Source organism: Dromaius novaehollandiae, chromosome 2 (genome assembly GCF_036370855.1).
Source record: "Dromaius novaehollandiae isolate bDroNov1 chromosome 2, bDroNov1.hap1, whole genome shotgun sequence".
Taxonomy (NCBI): Eukaryota; Metazoa; Chordata; class Aves; order Casuariiformes; family Dromaiidae; genus Dromaius; species Dromaius novaehollandiae.
The window spans coordinates 120,717,196-120,732,788 of record NC_088099.1 but is presented as its reverse complement, the minus strand read 5'-3'; positions in this window follow the sequence as shown (position 1 = coordinate 120,732,788).

Sequence of the window (15,593 nt, the reverse complement as noted above, 5' to 3'; positions counted from 1 at the left end):
TGTTGTCAGAAGTACTTCCTGGGGCGACGGAAGAGCGGCCCTGAGCAGGGTGCCTGGGCCAGGAGGAGAGTTACAGCCTGAGAGGCAACTGGAGAGCCTTGTCAGAAATGGGAGTCATGCTTCTCCCATGGGGTTGACCTGTGATGCCACTGGGATGCCTGAATCCTCAGGGCTAATTCTGAAAGTTTTCCATGTCTCATACCATTCAGCATGCAGGTCATTTTGAGTAGCTCTAAAGCCCGAATACAGCTTTCGTCACGAGAACTCAGGTTCTGACAGAAGCCCAATTTGTACCGGGCTTGCGTCTTTTTGAGAATGACCCTTGGGGGCTTGCTATCACTTGGAGACATAGTCCTTGTTTCCTAAGCTTCATTACTAGGTCAAGAACATTCATAGATGTTTTTAAACATGATATCATTGACATAAGTTAGAAAGCCTTGGGATTTACAAATCCACCAGACTTCTTCAGGAGCAAACTTTATGGCTTTCAGTAGCTATTGCCTTCTCCTTTCAACCTACTAGTGTGTTCATTTTATTTTTCCTTGGTCATAATTGTGAGTTCTGAACATTGCTATGAACTAAAAGCATTCAACTTGTACCTGCAAGAGGGATTGCTTTGTTTTCTACATGTTATTGCCATTACAGACCAGAACAATAAGGCAAGACTCATACACTGAGCACCCACTAAATTATTATATTTTCTAATAATGAAAGGGTTCTGAAATCTGAGTGCTGTGAGGTGGCTATCGGTGGAGCACCCCCAACATTGCTTCGTCTCATATGAGAATGTTCCAAATGTCAGGTGTGCGTGATTGAGCATACATTAGTATTTTAATGAAAATGGTCCAAAATAGTGATGAAAGACATGCTCAAGGAGTCAGATATTTGGAATTACTTAGCAGCAAAGAATTTAAATCTGTGAACACTACTTCTGTGAATAATTTCTTATCAGTAGGGCTCTGACCTTCTCTGTGCCGAGTGTTTTTGAAGAGAGAATAATCTGAGCAAAGATAGCAAACTGAGAATTCTTGTACTCTGAATCGTACAGGATATTTTTGGAATTGGGAAAGGACCAATCCCAAGCACTTAACCATTATAAGTCAGGCCCCCAAATCAGGTAATAAATGTTAGGTTATTATTTGTTAGTCATATTTGGGTAAACGCAGATAATATTTTCAGCCTTGCCTTTGCAGTTGTTCAGACTAGAAGCTTAATTTAGTTTTCTTTCATTCTTAGCTAAGAACCTGATCTAATCACCTGCCTCTAGGAGCTGATGCTTTAAGAAACTGTCAAGATTCACAAGACCCAGCAATTTTAAAATGTGGCCCTATAAAGCTAATTGCCATTCTTCATGTAAGTAAAACTAATTACATGTATGTACTTGACCTTTAAACACCAGTTCTGTTTTCTCTCTGAGACTTTCATATTTTTAATTTCTTCACCTCTCTGTTTATTGTTCTTAATCAAATTGTGCCCTCAAGTGATTAAGAACTCCAATTAAGGTTTCACACTTCTCTTTAAGTATTTGATGGGGAGAAGAGGGTTAACACAATTTTTTTCATGGCAATCTTTAAAATATTTAAATAGTTTGGTTGATTTAAATATTTCTCCAAAGTGCTTACCATCCAAATATTGCTGTATTTTGCTAGCGCACAAGATCCAATGATGAGTGTTTTCCTATAGAATTATTATAGAAAATGCAATATTAAGGTGTCTTCTTTAATTAAACAAAGTGTAAAACAAAAATATGTAACGAAGAGTGCACTTTATTTAAAAAAATCACTTTAAATAAGATAATATATAATCAGTAACAAAAGCAAGATGGTAAAAAAATTATATTTAGCTTTTTGTTCTGGCAGCAGCCTTTGAAAAACCATTTCTGGTAACCTTCCATGGCATTCACTAAGCATTGGCAGCCTGGGCAAACTGGCAGGAAAGAGGATGCAAAAATTATCTGACTCAAATATCTGAATCATTGGCTGTTGGCTTTTTCAATCTTTACGTTCTACTCTAGGGTTCTCCTGTGCCGTCCGTCACTGTAGTACTGGGGATTGGGCTGGTGCTTGCAGCTAATAAACACCACATTTCCTACTCTCATTTCATCTCACCTATGAAGATGGAAATGTGAAATACTGCACGTTGAATTTCATCCTGCCTCCTACCATCAACACAGCCATGATGCAGAGTCAAAGAGGGGGACACTCGGACGGATGTCTTTGGGCTGGTCTCCCTCCTGACCAGGTGCCTCCACCGGCAAGCTGACACTGCTTGCTGTGGGCAAGTTGTAATGTGGTGTGTTTAACAGGGTAAATCATGCTTTTATCACTGGAAGTAAGATGTGGTGGAGACACGTTGTCATGGTTACTTAGCCATTTCCCCAGAGTCACAACACCAGTGTCCCAGAGGGGACATAATTCTACTTTATGCATATGCATGAGGCTAGCAGGTGCTTTGGCACCTTAATTATATATTTTTAAATGGCTAACTGTAAAATTGTGACAGAAACAGAGTGAAAAGGATAAGGAATGGGCTTGGAAAGCGTGCAATAGGATTGCCAAGGAAAGGAAAAAAAAAAATCTGCAGGTCTCTAAAGGCCTCTGCCAGAAGTTAAAATAAACCAAGTAAGTACGTTTCCTAATTATGCGGGCAAATCAAGGGGACCCTGAAAATGATAATCTCCAGGTAGGAGGCAATATGAAAGAATCTTTACAGAAATGAATTCTTAAATGAAATTTTTCTCTGGAAAAGTTAGTCAGCTCATGGAAATAGAAAGAGTGGGAGTGCGAGAAACAAGAATGAATAAAATATTAATAACTCTTAAATAATTCAAAAAATTCCCCAAAACAACAATAAAACAGGTAACAACAAAAAATATTGGAGAATGTTTGGTATCATCAGACGAACACTTCTGTGGCAGTTCAAGAAGTTTTATAAGTTACTGTACTTTGTTTAACTGCTGTCTTCCTCACATTAGTCACAACCCACCAGCTCCTGCTATCCCAAGTGTTAATTACTGCCCCTCATCTAAAAAGGAACAACCAACCAAATACACATTTTAGCTCAGTACAGTAGAATATGAAACACCTTTTAAGTCAGAATACCTTATAAGGACAAAGATCTTTCAAATTATTCATAATTATTTCAAATTATTCAAATTATTTTCAGATACACCATATGATGCTGTGTAAACTAAACATCCAAATACTGTACAAGTCTGGATATTATTACAAATAATTGATATTTAGACATTGCTTAATGTGCCCACTTGTATGATCAAATTACAAAATCTGGAAAAGCTCTGAATATTGATACCTGTCATACAAAACAGGAAGCATGCTTAAAGAACAGCCTTTTATAACTAGCTCACATTATATGAGTCTCCCACAACTGAAAGATAAAATTGACTTCACTACAGCTGATCATGTTAGGGATGTTTTAGAGTTAATCAAAGACTTCTGGAGTTGACAGGTATAAACTGTGGTCCGAGAAGGTGAATAAGCCATGAAGGATTTTTCTGAGTAATGTCCTGGATCATTTTATTGTACTTTCTAAAGTGGGTTAGAAAACAACTATTTTGGGAAAAATGTCAAGATTTCAAATTCATTTTTTATTTGATGGGAATGAAAATAAGGCTTTTCTCTTTTTTTTGTGAGTGACTTCAACTCAGATCAGACATTATTTTGTTGTGAAGACATTCACTTGAGATTTGTGATATATGAGAGTCTTTACTGTGTTGCATGGATATACAGACTCATACATATTCTTTCTTGCTCTCCTTTTCTACTTCCCCTCTTTCCCACTTAATTTTTGCTAAAATTGATACATCCCCACATAGTATTTTTTTTGACAGCAAACTGCATCCCAGTGAAGAAATACTTTGTCTAAACTTGTCAACTGCTTTATTTTTATGTGCACAAGCATCTTTTTGATGTGCACGACATTAGGATGTTCTTTCATGGGCATTTATCTCAGCCTCAATTCCCAGTATTGTAGGGTGGTTTTAACCCAGATCAACTCACTGGACCTGCAAACATATTCAAGAAAGGAGCAACATGGAGAAGGAAGGATCAGGAGCTGCTTACTAAAGCACTGATATCAAGAAAAATGTTTGTGTAACGTCAGGTTTTGATAGAACAGTACTAACACGTCCTCTGAAATACTTTATTTGTGAAGAAAAGTTGGATATATCCAGGCCCCACTTTCCCCAAGAACTGCTATTCTGGAGTGAGCTCAGGGGCACAGAGGTCAATAATGCACAAAGGGGCCACATTTCCGTGCAAGGTGAGAAACATCTTTAATCAACTGAAGTGAGGTGTGAACTGAAAATGTTAAGAAATGTTGCTTTCTACTCTTGCAAATTTGGCCAAATGTTTATGTTCTTCTCTGGAAATGTGTCATCTCAAGAGAAGTATGTTTCATACAGTTTCTGGTAAAGGTTAAGGCTGCATGTTCATTGCCAGAGTTCTCAACTGAAAAAAAAAAGAAACCTCTTATGCAATCAAGCAATATTCAGTTTCTGCATGTTAAAAGCAGGGGGTTTTTTCCCTCCATTGTAAATCTGTAGCCTGAAAAGTGCCTTAGTTGTTTCCTGTGACATTCTTGCTGGCTGATAAAACTGCACTGCTGTTACAGATACATACCATAAAATGTATGTATTCAATGCAGTCAGAAGAACAAAGAATAAAACTTGAGATATATTGCAGTTTTTCAGACAGAGCAGAAACTTCCTAACCAGCTCCTGCATGGAGTATATGTATGTTTAGGCAATACCCTTGGAGAGGTACATACCAACAATACCCTCATGGCAGTCCTAAATTTTAATTAGAGTTGCAGACTGCTCAGTTTTAGCAAAGACTTCTAAAGAGAATTATTCCAAAATATTTTCAGTTTCAGTTGCAAAGACAGCAATTCAGCAAAGAACTTAAGGAAACCTGTGTAACCGTGGACATATGTTCTTCAGGTTCCAGATGTGCTGGGTACTGCCCCATCCCCTTTCCAAGCTACTCATCACTGTGACCTGAAAGTTATTGCCCCTTAGGATCTATCAGTGAAGCTGCTCCCTGACTTGTGTCAGTTAAGATGAACCATGTTGGCCAACATCATTTTACATAGGTTTTTGCTAGCACAGCTCAGTATTACTAAATTGGGCTAGGGAGAGCTCGTACAGCCCTACCAGAAGACCTGAAGGGGCACTCTGCTCTAGCAGGGAGGAGTATTGTGCAGCTGGGGTGCTCCAAGGGCAGTAGAGCTGGCAAAGCGCTGGGGGCAAGGTGCTTGTCTGTTGATTCTCCAAATAATCTGTCCAGAAGAAGCATCCTGATTCAGTGCAGCACTAATGCAGCATGCATTTACATGCCCCTGAGATCAATGGGGCAGAAGCTGGGGAAAACCCCAGCCCCACTGGAGCCCATGGTGAAACTTCCACTGATTTCTGTAGAGCAATATTTCACCCCTTGTGCTTAAGTACTTTGCTGAATAGGTCCCGGGACACACAGGTGTTAAGCTAAGCACAAAAATAAGTACTTTTGCCTAATCAAAGACCAAATCTTTCATTCAAGGAGAAATGTGGGCCTCCGTGAGACTAACATATCTACCTTTGCTTCTACTTTGACAAAGCAGTCAACACGCCAAACTAAAATGAATGAAAGCCCAAACGGTCCTCTTGCATCTGCACATCCAAACCTACCTTAGGGGTTTATAACACCCCTGTTACTACTCTGTTTAGGCATCTCATGTATTTATTCTCAGAATAACTCCTTGTGAGGAGGTAATGCTCTACTCCTGCAGTACTGATAGCTCAGTGGGAACAAATGAATGCACACTGCCACACAATTTATTCAGGACCTCATGCTCCCATGGCCCAAGCTAATGCTTCAGTGCTCTAGATTATGTTCCCTGTCACCACAGGTTTCACAATAAGCCAATTGCCTTTTGTACCTGGTAGGTTTTTAATGATAAAAGAGATCAGACTGTCATGTTCAAAGTGGGTCTAAAAACTTTTACTCTTGCAAAAATTCATAGCTCCTAGCACAATCTGATGCTGGTTCATGACCGAGACACTCAAGTGCTACCTCTCTGCAAATCAACTGCCATTGACTTTAAGCTCAAACCGAGAAAATATTTTACAATCTGAGGTACAACTGAAGATTTTGTAGGAGCTTAATGAAGCTAAATGGAACACTTTGCTCTTGTATAACTGAAAATCTAAAATAAAATAAAGCCATAAAAATTGACAAGAAAGGATCTCAAGAAATCACCTTTTTAATTCTATTTCTACTCTATTTTCTTCTCTCTAACTTAAGGCAAGAGGCCATCCAGGGAGGGACAAGGACTCAGGGACTGTATTGAAAGAAATACTACTGCCTCAACAAGCAGCCTCTCCCATTTCATTACTGTCCTTCTTGTTAGAAAGATTTCCTAAAGTCAAGCCTGAAACTCTCAGATTCTGCTTTTCAAATCCTTTGCCATGGATGTGACCAACAGAGTATTCCCGTGCCCTTTGACAACAACTTTTTACATACCTGAAGACTGATATCAAGTCTATCCATAACCTTCTCCAGATTAAACAATCCAAGACTTCTACCTCTTTCTTCAGAAGTTACCTTTTAGTCATTCCTTTCCTCCTTTATACTCTTTCCTGAATGTTACCTCCTCTACGTCCCAGCTGGACACAAGACTTCAACAGAGGCTTATCAGCAATAAGGAGAGCTGCAAGGTTACTTTCTGCAGCTTGCGAACTCTGCACTTGTTTATACACCTAACCTTGATGCTTTCTCTTTTATGTTGTTGTTGTTCCACCTTCAGCTTGTGATCCTTTTTCAAGGGTGACTTTTCAAGGAACTGCTATCTAACCAGATAGCTGTTCCCTATTCTGAACTGACAGTTCCTGCTCCTGAGTTGGTCAGCTCTTCCTACATGGAGTACCTCATGTTTGGCTCTTTCCTTTATATCCTGTTCTTCCAATTGGTTAAAGTTTTACTGAAGTATTACTTGCAGTTCCTGCAAATGCCATTTGTGACTGTAAAAAGCATTGTACTGAACAGAACTGGACCCAGGTCAGACCCTTACAGGATTTCATGATAAATACTTCGATTTTGTTCATGAGCCACAGTAAGTACAATTTAATCTATTTTCTAACTGCCCTATATTCACCTGTGAGAGTATCAGGTAATAGTGTCAAAGCCTTGCTAAAGTCAAGGTGCATAGTACCTACTAATTCTCACTACTCACAAGGCCCATTACAAAGTCAGAAGAGGAAATAAGATTCATTTGACATGATATGATACATCAATATTGATTTCCAGATGCTTTACTTCTCACAGATTTTTTCTGAGGATGGAAGTTAATTTGACTTCTTCAATATCTCCTCAATTCCCCCTTTTCCTCAAATAGAAGGACAATATTGCACTTTTCTAGTTATCTAGTTCTTCATTCCCTCTCCACAAGTTCCCAGAAAAACTACCAATGACTCTGGGATCGCTTCAGCCAGTCCTTTAAGTATCCTATACAAAATTTATCAGACTCAGAGGATTTGAAAAAATTGAATTTTAATAAATACCTGTTACCTATTCTCTCACTTTCTAGGCAAAAATATTTTTTCTTTTTTGTTTGGTTTATGATTTTAATCTTGACACTATATGCTCACATCTGACCTTTTAAATGATGAGGGTATAGAAGCCCCATTCCACACATAGGCCTTCTCTGCAATCTTTTTAAGAGTTTTCTGCTTCTTCTGATAATTCAGTCAACATTACCTTTGGCGTATCTCTTGCTCCTCACGTACAGGCAGAATGATTTCTTCTTGCCCTTGGTGCCCTTTGGTCAATTGTATTTTTTTTGTGTTCCAGCTTTTCCTTTTTTGTCCTTACATGCTCCTGGTAATCCCTCATACTCAGTCCTTATTATCTGAACATGATACTAGGAACTTCTGCACACCTCAAGAACTTGCTGGTCAGTCTGTCTTCCACTGCAGAGACTGCTCCATTTCCAGCATAAAGCTACCTCATTAAAACCCCCTCGTTACCACTGCTTTTTGTATTATTTTCCTTGTTACTCACTAAAAGCTTCACTCACTTGATCAGTTTTGTGGTCAGTTGTGGTTGGCCTCCCACCATGTAAGTACCTGTGCTCTTTTCCTCTGCAATTATTACCTATAAAATTTCAGCAGTTTTCAGTCTTCTTTACATGCCAGGCTTCCAGCAAGTAAATGCATCCAGACTGAGGCAACATTCCTCCTGTTTTCCCCCTGCCTGTTCTTCCTTTCATATTATTATTCCAGTCATGCGAATTATCCCACCAAGACTCTGTTATGCCAATTAAGTCATAATTTTGATCTTGTATTAAGACTTCCAGCTCCGCCTGTTTATCCCAAATATTTCTTGCATCAGCACACAGACATCTAAAGTGTTCAGTGGATTGATTCACTATCCTCCATGTCTCTCCTGTGACCCTATTATGAATACCAAATCATCCTAAATTTTAGGCCCTTGTCAGGCTGCTCTTGTTCATGCTCTTTTTTTTTTTTTTTTAAATAAACCCCTCCCTCGATCCTACTTTAAAGCCCTTCTAACTAGGTTAGCAATTTGTTGGATGAACAGGATGGAGTCAGTGCATCAGAAAAACCTGAACTCGTTCCAATAGTACCTCAGGTTATGGGATGCAGTACCCCTTCCTCCCTCCCTACCTGCATCCCCTAAATAACGGATGCAGCCAGCAAAGTAAGTCCTCTGTTGCCATCAGAAAAGGGTCATCCACTTCCTCAGCTATTCTTTTATTTTTGGGGAAGATTTTTTCTGGAGCAAGCCTCCTCCTGCATCCCGACCTGCAGAGAAGCCACTTCCTTCTCCATTGCTGGTGCTGCTCCCTGCTCTAGCTAGCCAGCTTCTTTGTGCTTGAAGATGTCCTCACACCCCGCGTGCTCAGGCTCTCCCCCTGGCTCCCTTCTCCTTCAGCTCCCTGACTTGCTGCCAAAGAGATGCCCTGAGTACAGGCACCACTCCTGCTGTACCTCTTCCCTTCCCCACTGGAACAGAAACAGAGCTCACGTTCCTTGTAAATCCAACCCAATACAAGGGCCGAGGCATCCAGGATGAGGGTGCCCACCTAAAACGGCCCTCCTAGCTGCCACCAGCATAAAAGCTTGTCTTCATGTACAAGTGCAGCCAGCTTGATCTCACTCCATCCTTTATTTAAGAGGTGGGGAACTGCTTTTGTTTGTTCCATGTCTGGGAATATGATAGATGCTTGACTGTGGTATCTTCAGTATATTAGTCTGGGCACAAACCCATGATAGAGAAGCCATATGGCTTCCACATCACAGCTAGCTCATCCAGGTGGCCTGCTGGGAGCCCCCACAACGTGGTTGTGTGTCCCACTGCCTCCATTCTTGTGAACATGTTGTGAAAAATACACTTCAGCCATGTTTTTGTAAAGGTGCAAGACAACAATGCCGCTACTGTGGTCAGTCTTATGACATTGTTTTCTCTCCCTGTACATTCTAATGAAAGAACATTTTATTTAGTATGTGAAATGGTAAATATCTTAAATCGTAGGAAAACATACAATAGTTGCATTTTACTGTAAACAATGGGTAATCGCTAGGAAAATACTAAAAGAATGCCACCCTCTTCCTCTTCCTGTTGATTTTATGTCCTATATTTTCAGATAAAATAGCATTTCCCTCCAAGACCTGATGCTCTGTTCTTTCCCAGCACTTGCTATTAGCATAGCTTCCTAAACTATTGTTATTCCTTTTATTGATTAATATTGCCAATAAATGGAAGGCTTATATCAGCATCCAGTTCCTTCAAAGCCAGTTTGGACATGCTTACAACAAATCCTACCACACACTGCCCAAAGGTAGGGGACTAGCGTTAACAAATGTGGATACTGATTTTACAAGAGCTGTTGAAGTCTATGCACCTGTTTATCTGAATGTGTTATTTTATACAGAATGAGGAAATTCTAACATTTTAGTTACTGCCGGAACTGAGTTGGGCAGATCAAAGTGATAATTACCGTGTTCTAGAAATCCCTGTTTTTTGATGATGAGGTTTTTAAAGCCTATAACAACACACAGATCCAACTGCAAAAGCTTAAAATTGCCTCTTCAGTAGAAGCAGGGCTTTGATTTCATCTAATTTGACCCTTCCACCGCACTTATAAGTGCACTCCAGCGTGGCTAGACATAAAAACTTTGAAATTTAAATGTGCAACTTGCAGCTGAGGTTGGATTTGCGAGCTAGGACACAGAGTATCTTTTGATGAGCAGCAGTTTTCATTAGAGCTGTCAGAAAATACCTCCCCATTAGGAAGCGATGAGTACATTTAATTCAAGTCAAGTCCAACCCTTCCAACGCCATCACTTAAAGACACTCTTCTGCTCTGTGAGTGAGGTTCTAATAATACACTGAGTCATGTGGGACACACCAGGGTGATTAATGCTTGGATGTGAATATACACTGCACAGAGTACATATTTCCCCCTTAAATGAATATATCTGGTTTTCATTGATATCGAGGTAGATTTGCTCTGTACTTGCTCACATGAGGAAGCCTAGAACTGTGGGATCTGTCATTCAGTAATAGCTCCTGATAACACTAACACTTGGAACATGGCAAAGTAAAAAATGTGAATTCATACTCACTTTTAATAAACTGGGGTAATTAGTCAGTTGAAATGCAATAGAAAGTGACAGCCTGTGACACATAAAAGACTGCAGACTGACAAAGACAGAGCTATTCTTCATTGCACTAACATCCGTTTCTTCATCAACATTGAATTTTTTCAGTCTCTTGGCATTTCAGTTACATTATAAAATGAAGGGCTAAAATCCTGGCTCTGCAATTTTTCCTCTCCTCTTTGAGACTAAAGAAAAGAGATGAGAAAAACCCTCTCCACAATTTGCTTCTGTATCACCTGAAATGATCTCAGTGGGCCATGGTATCTACAGTACCCGTGATGTGTGCAGGAAAGGATGCTCAGCCTTCATATAATCACAGCTATGGCTGTGAAATCCCACCAAAGGAAACCACCCAGAAGACAATGAGAACAGGACAAAACTGGTGAAAAAAAGTAGTAAAATTCATTATGAGTAAAACAAATCTGACTACGAAACTGAACATGCCTCAAACACTCCTTTGCTTCTTGCTGATGTCATAGATACTTCTCTCCGCATCCTCAGTGCCCAAGGTCTGAGTGATGTCTAACGGGTTGGCCAGACAGCTCATTTCTGGCAGAAGGGGATGTCATATTTTCACCTCACCATCTCACTCCTTTTCCTCACTGCTTGTCAGGGAGCAGCACAGCTGGCTTCTTGGCTGGGAAGGAGAGCTGGGAGGTGAGGGTGGCAGCAAGGCCTGCAGGGCAACCCCCTCACCGACAAGGGATGCAGTCCCACGGGACTCAAGCAGGAAGAGCAGAGTGAGTTCAGTAACAACCACCAGGGTCAGCCAATGGATCAGATCACCAGGCAAGTCCATGGCAGTGAGGCAGGTTTGAGGACAGTCTGGAAATCAAACCAGGACCAGGACGCGCACAGGCACAGCTGTCATGTAGCTGAAGTCCTGGCCTTGAACGCAGCTCTTGGGCCAAGGAGGAGGCCCCAGCAGATTTTCTCCCAGCTCAGCTCACACAGCTCTTGCATAGCTGCCCAATCCCAGGTCCCACAGATGCACTAGCACCAGCAGCTAAAGCCTGGGCAGGGGGAAGAGGTTGCAGAGTCTCTTGGTACCCCCAGGGCCCTGACATCGCTTACATTGGGTTGGCTCTGGCACTTGCCAAACCCACCTGTGAGCATAAAACTAATTCCTCCCTCCCCCAAAGAGGGTAGTTTTCTACTCAGTTAGTAAGCTGAAACAAGTCTCTGAAGGGCCCAAACATTTCCAAAGCCAATGCAAGCAAAAGATTAGGATCATGACCTGGGAGCAAGAGAAGAGGGAAGATGAGCGGGTGCAGAAGAGGGAAGAGCAGAGGAAGAGGAAGGCAGAAATGAGAGCTCACCTTTTGGCAGCAGCTGACTAGTCAGCAGGCTTAGCCTAAGGTGTTACAGGTTCTTAGTTTCCCCTGTTTCATGAAGAGTTTTGATAAGGTCCCCCTTTGAGGACATAAATGGTGATTTTTATAAATGTATATGATGAGCCTGCCACATTTGTGTGATTTCAGCGTTCAGTGAGGTTAAGCCTACAGAGAGAGAAGCAGTATCTTTTATTAGATCTCCTGAGACAATAGATAGAAAAAAAATAGCTCAGTTTTTAGGGATCCGAGCCCTTCCTCAGAACTGAAATAGTCTCACTTATATCTGTGGAAAAGCCTGGTGACCAGAGTACTGCTACTATTCCCACCATTCATGTTCCCCAGAAGTCTTACCATAAACCTCCAGCAGAGAAAAAAGGGAGCAGAAAATATTTTTACATGAAAACCAAATGAAATTTTAATCCTGTTTTAAATGACATCAAGACATTTTGCTCTTTGCTCAAAGCTGAGGTTTGTTGACCTGTGAAACATTAATGACCTACCTCCCAGGTGTGCTATTTCATTAATGTCTGTAAATGGTTTTAAGAACCTGAGACGGAAGGCACCAAGGCTGAGCTGTATATATATGTATATGTATACATATGTATATATATATAATCTTCTCAGAAGACTCATGGTCTCATTTGGTTCTGTCATACATCAAAATAGATTTTAATTTCTCAGATGTGGAACTCAAGGCTTAAAATGTTTTGGCAGCCAGAAGCTGCCCTTTAAGTATCTGAATGAAAGGGTCAGATTTTCAACTGTTTCTAGTTTCCTGCAGTTCCTTCTACTGTTCTAATAGAGATGAGCCATTCCAGAAACTTAGTTCCCAACTGTAGGTATGAGCACTTCTGCTATCATCACCCTAGTACTTTCCAGCAGAGTCACTACTTCCATCACATTAGTGAAAATGGACCTGGAGGGGACCTGTAGTCTAACTGGCATCCACAGAAAACCAGTGATGATCTAAACTTTATCCACTGCCTGCTTTAGAGACTTATTTTAGAGTGAAAAAGAGGTGAGTTTTTCACAAGTGAAATAAGCAACCATATACTTTGAACAGTTCTTACAAATCTCAGAGAGAATAAAAAGCAAAGCAGGAGGTAAAAATATATTAGTAGCACTGTTGGGATTATTCACTGTGAACCATTTTGTTGAAAAATATAGCTCTGAGGTGTTCCTCTCAATTGCCTTCATCCATCCCTGAGGTGCTCTGCCGAAGGTGCTACCTGTGCACTGTGTCTGGTTACTGAAGTCGCCTGCTGCCGTTTCTGTTCTCTAACTGCACTTCTTACATCTTACTTCTTTCTTCCATCAAAAGCAAACTGATTTTTTAGTAATCAAATAAACCAAGTTTCTGAATTTTAAGTTGTCAGGGATATGAACTTGAAGATGTGCTTATAAGCTTGAACTCCATTGCTTACAAATGTCTGAGTAAAATTTAGGCAGTATGAATTAATCTTCTGAAAGAGGCAGGAATGGAATGAATCTAAGTTGCCGGCCAGTTCCTCAAGTGGCGTAAGTATTGACTCAGGCATTGACAGCAGTGGTACTAGACCATTTTACACCAGCTGAGGGCTCTGCATCTGTTTTTTTAAATTCAGGGAACTGTTCACGGAAAGGGTTTTATTCTCACCCTATTCAGCCAGCTCTATTCACAAACAGAAGTAGAGCATTCCTTTGCCAGGTCACTACAGAAGTGAGATAAATGTGCACATGATGGAGAGGTCTTAATCATAGCTTACATTTAACCCTTAGATTTTGTTTGTGACCTTTCCAGTTACGCACTCCAGTAAATCAGCTTGACGCTGACAGAAAAAGCAAGGAAAAGAAACTGGGGTCTGTTTTCACCTTAAGCAGCCAAGTGGTTAAAGGACTGGCATGTAAACAGCTCTGCTACACCTATGCTGTATTATGAAGTCCAGTGGGATTCTGCTTTAATCTTGAGAGGGAGTGTGAGGGGTTTGTTTTTCACAGGGGCTTTAGCCTACAGTTAAGTGCAAACACCTGCTGAAGTACTGGTAATTAGTAGGTAATTAGTAGCTAATGTTCTTAGAATTTAAAAAGAAAAGCTTACATAAGTAATTACTTACTATTTCTTATAATGTGCTGCTTTTCCTGAGATTTCATATCCCCAGAACATTTGCCAAGTTCCTAGGTTCCTCAACATACTAAATTGTTTATTAATTACACACGTATATTGCTTGTAGAAAAAATAAAATGCATTAAAATGCTGGAAACAGGAGTAAGTTATCTTTTAAATTACAGCATAAGACTCATTGAAAATGACAGAATTTGCAGAAGGTAGCAGCTTTAGGAGGAGCATTAATTCAGGGCTAGGAGAGGAGGATGGTGGTGGCTTGAGCAGTGAAAGCAACAGCTAAGTTTCTTGGAAAGGGGATGGAGACATGGAGGAGGCAGCAGCCTTTGTGGTGGGTGTTTTGCCCAGACCACTAAATGTTCAGCGCAGCTGTGAACCCCAGGTTGGAGTCACACATTCCCATCTCTCTTCATGCATTCCAGGCATGTTAAGAGTCAGGGGGCTGATCTGGCTCTACTGCAGAGCAGTTTGAATGGTATTTCACCTGACGTAGAAGGACTTTTTCCAAATCAAAGGAAGAGCAGAAACATCTGCCTTATCAGTACCCCCAAAATTAGCACTTACCATTGCTATATGTGAGAAGTGCTAAGGCAGAGCTATGCTCCTGTACATTGATTAAACCTTCGCTAGCACATGATCCAGCTATAAAGGGTTGTTTCAGCTGCAAGCCTTGCTCTTCCAGTGTATGGGACAGGCTTTATACAGCGGCAGAAGTGGCGAATGCCTGCTGAGGAGTACCCATGAACTGGTGATCCTCCCTAGCTGGCCTCCTGTGGGACCTCGTCTGCAGTTCAGAGCTGGCCTCTTCTATTGTAGCTGTGGGGCACGCACACCTTGTTCTCTCTGATGGCCCTCCTATGTGGTACAGCATGTATGGAGACAGGATTAGTAACAGCAAGGACCACTCAAAGGAGAATCGAAACAGGACCGTGCAGGAGAGTCTGTCAAGTAGTCTTTGCAAAGAAGAGGTTGAATTTTGCCCTCCAGATTCCTGCACTTGTAGGGTGGGACATAAAATCTTGAGAGATGTTTCATTCTCCTTGAGCCTGTGCTGAGCAGCAGTGCCTTCAGGATGGCAGAGCCTTCTGAGGAAATTTACTTACAGAGCAGTGAGGTCCTCGGTGAGCAGAGAGAGGAAAGTGTCCCTGCTTTTCCCAACAGCTAACTAATTTTAAGGAACAGCCTTACAGAACATGGTGCCAGTGACAGCAGGGAATGGCCCTGGAGATCTCCTGGCCCCTAATTTTATCCTTTATTTTCTTTCATCCCATTTCAATTAGGACTCTATAAAACAAGAGCTTGCTGGGCAGCCCAGCTGATGCTGGGATTGATGCCTTAATAGAACCATGATTTGAGATGGAGCAACTCTTTAAAGATAAACCATTGAGCTGAAGTGCCTCTTAGTAATACTGTTCAGAGTTAAGTTTTGTTTTTAGATTGGCTGTGAATAAGAAAAAACAAACAATATTCAGAAATT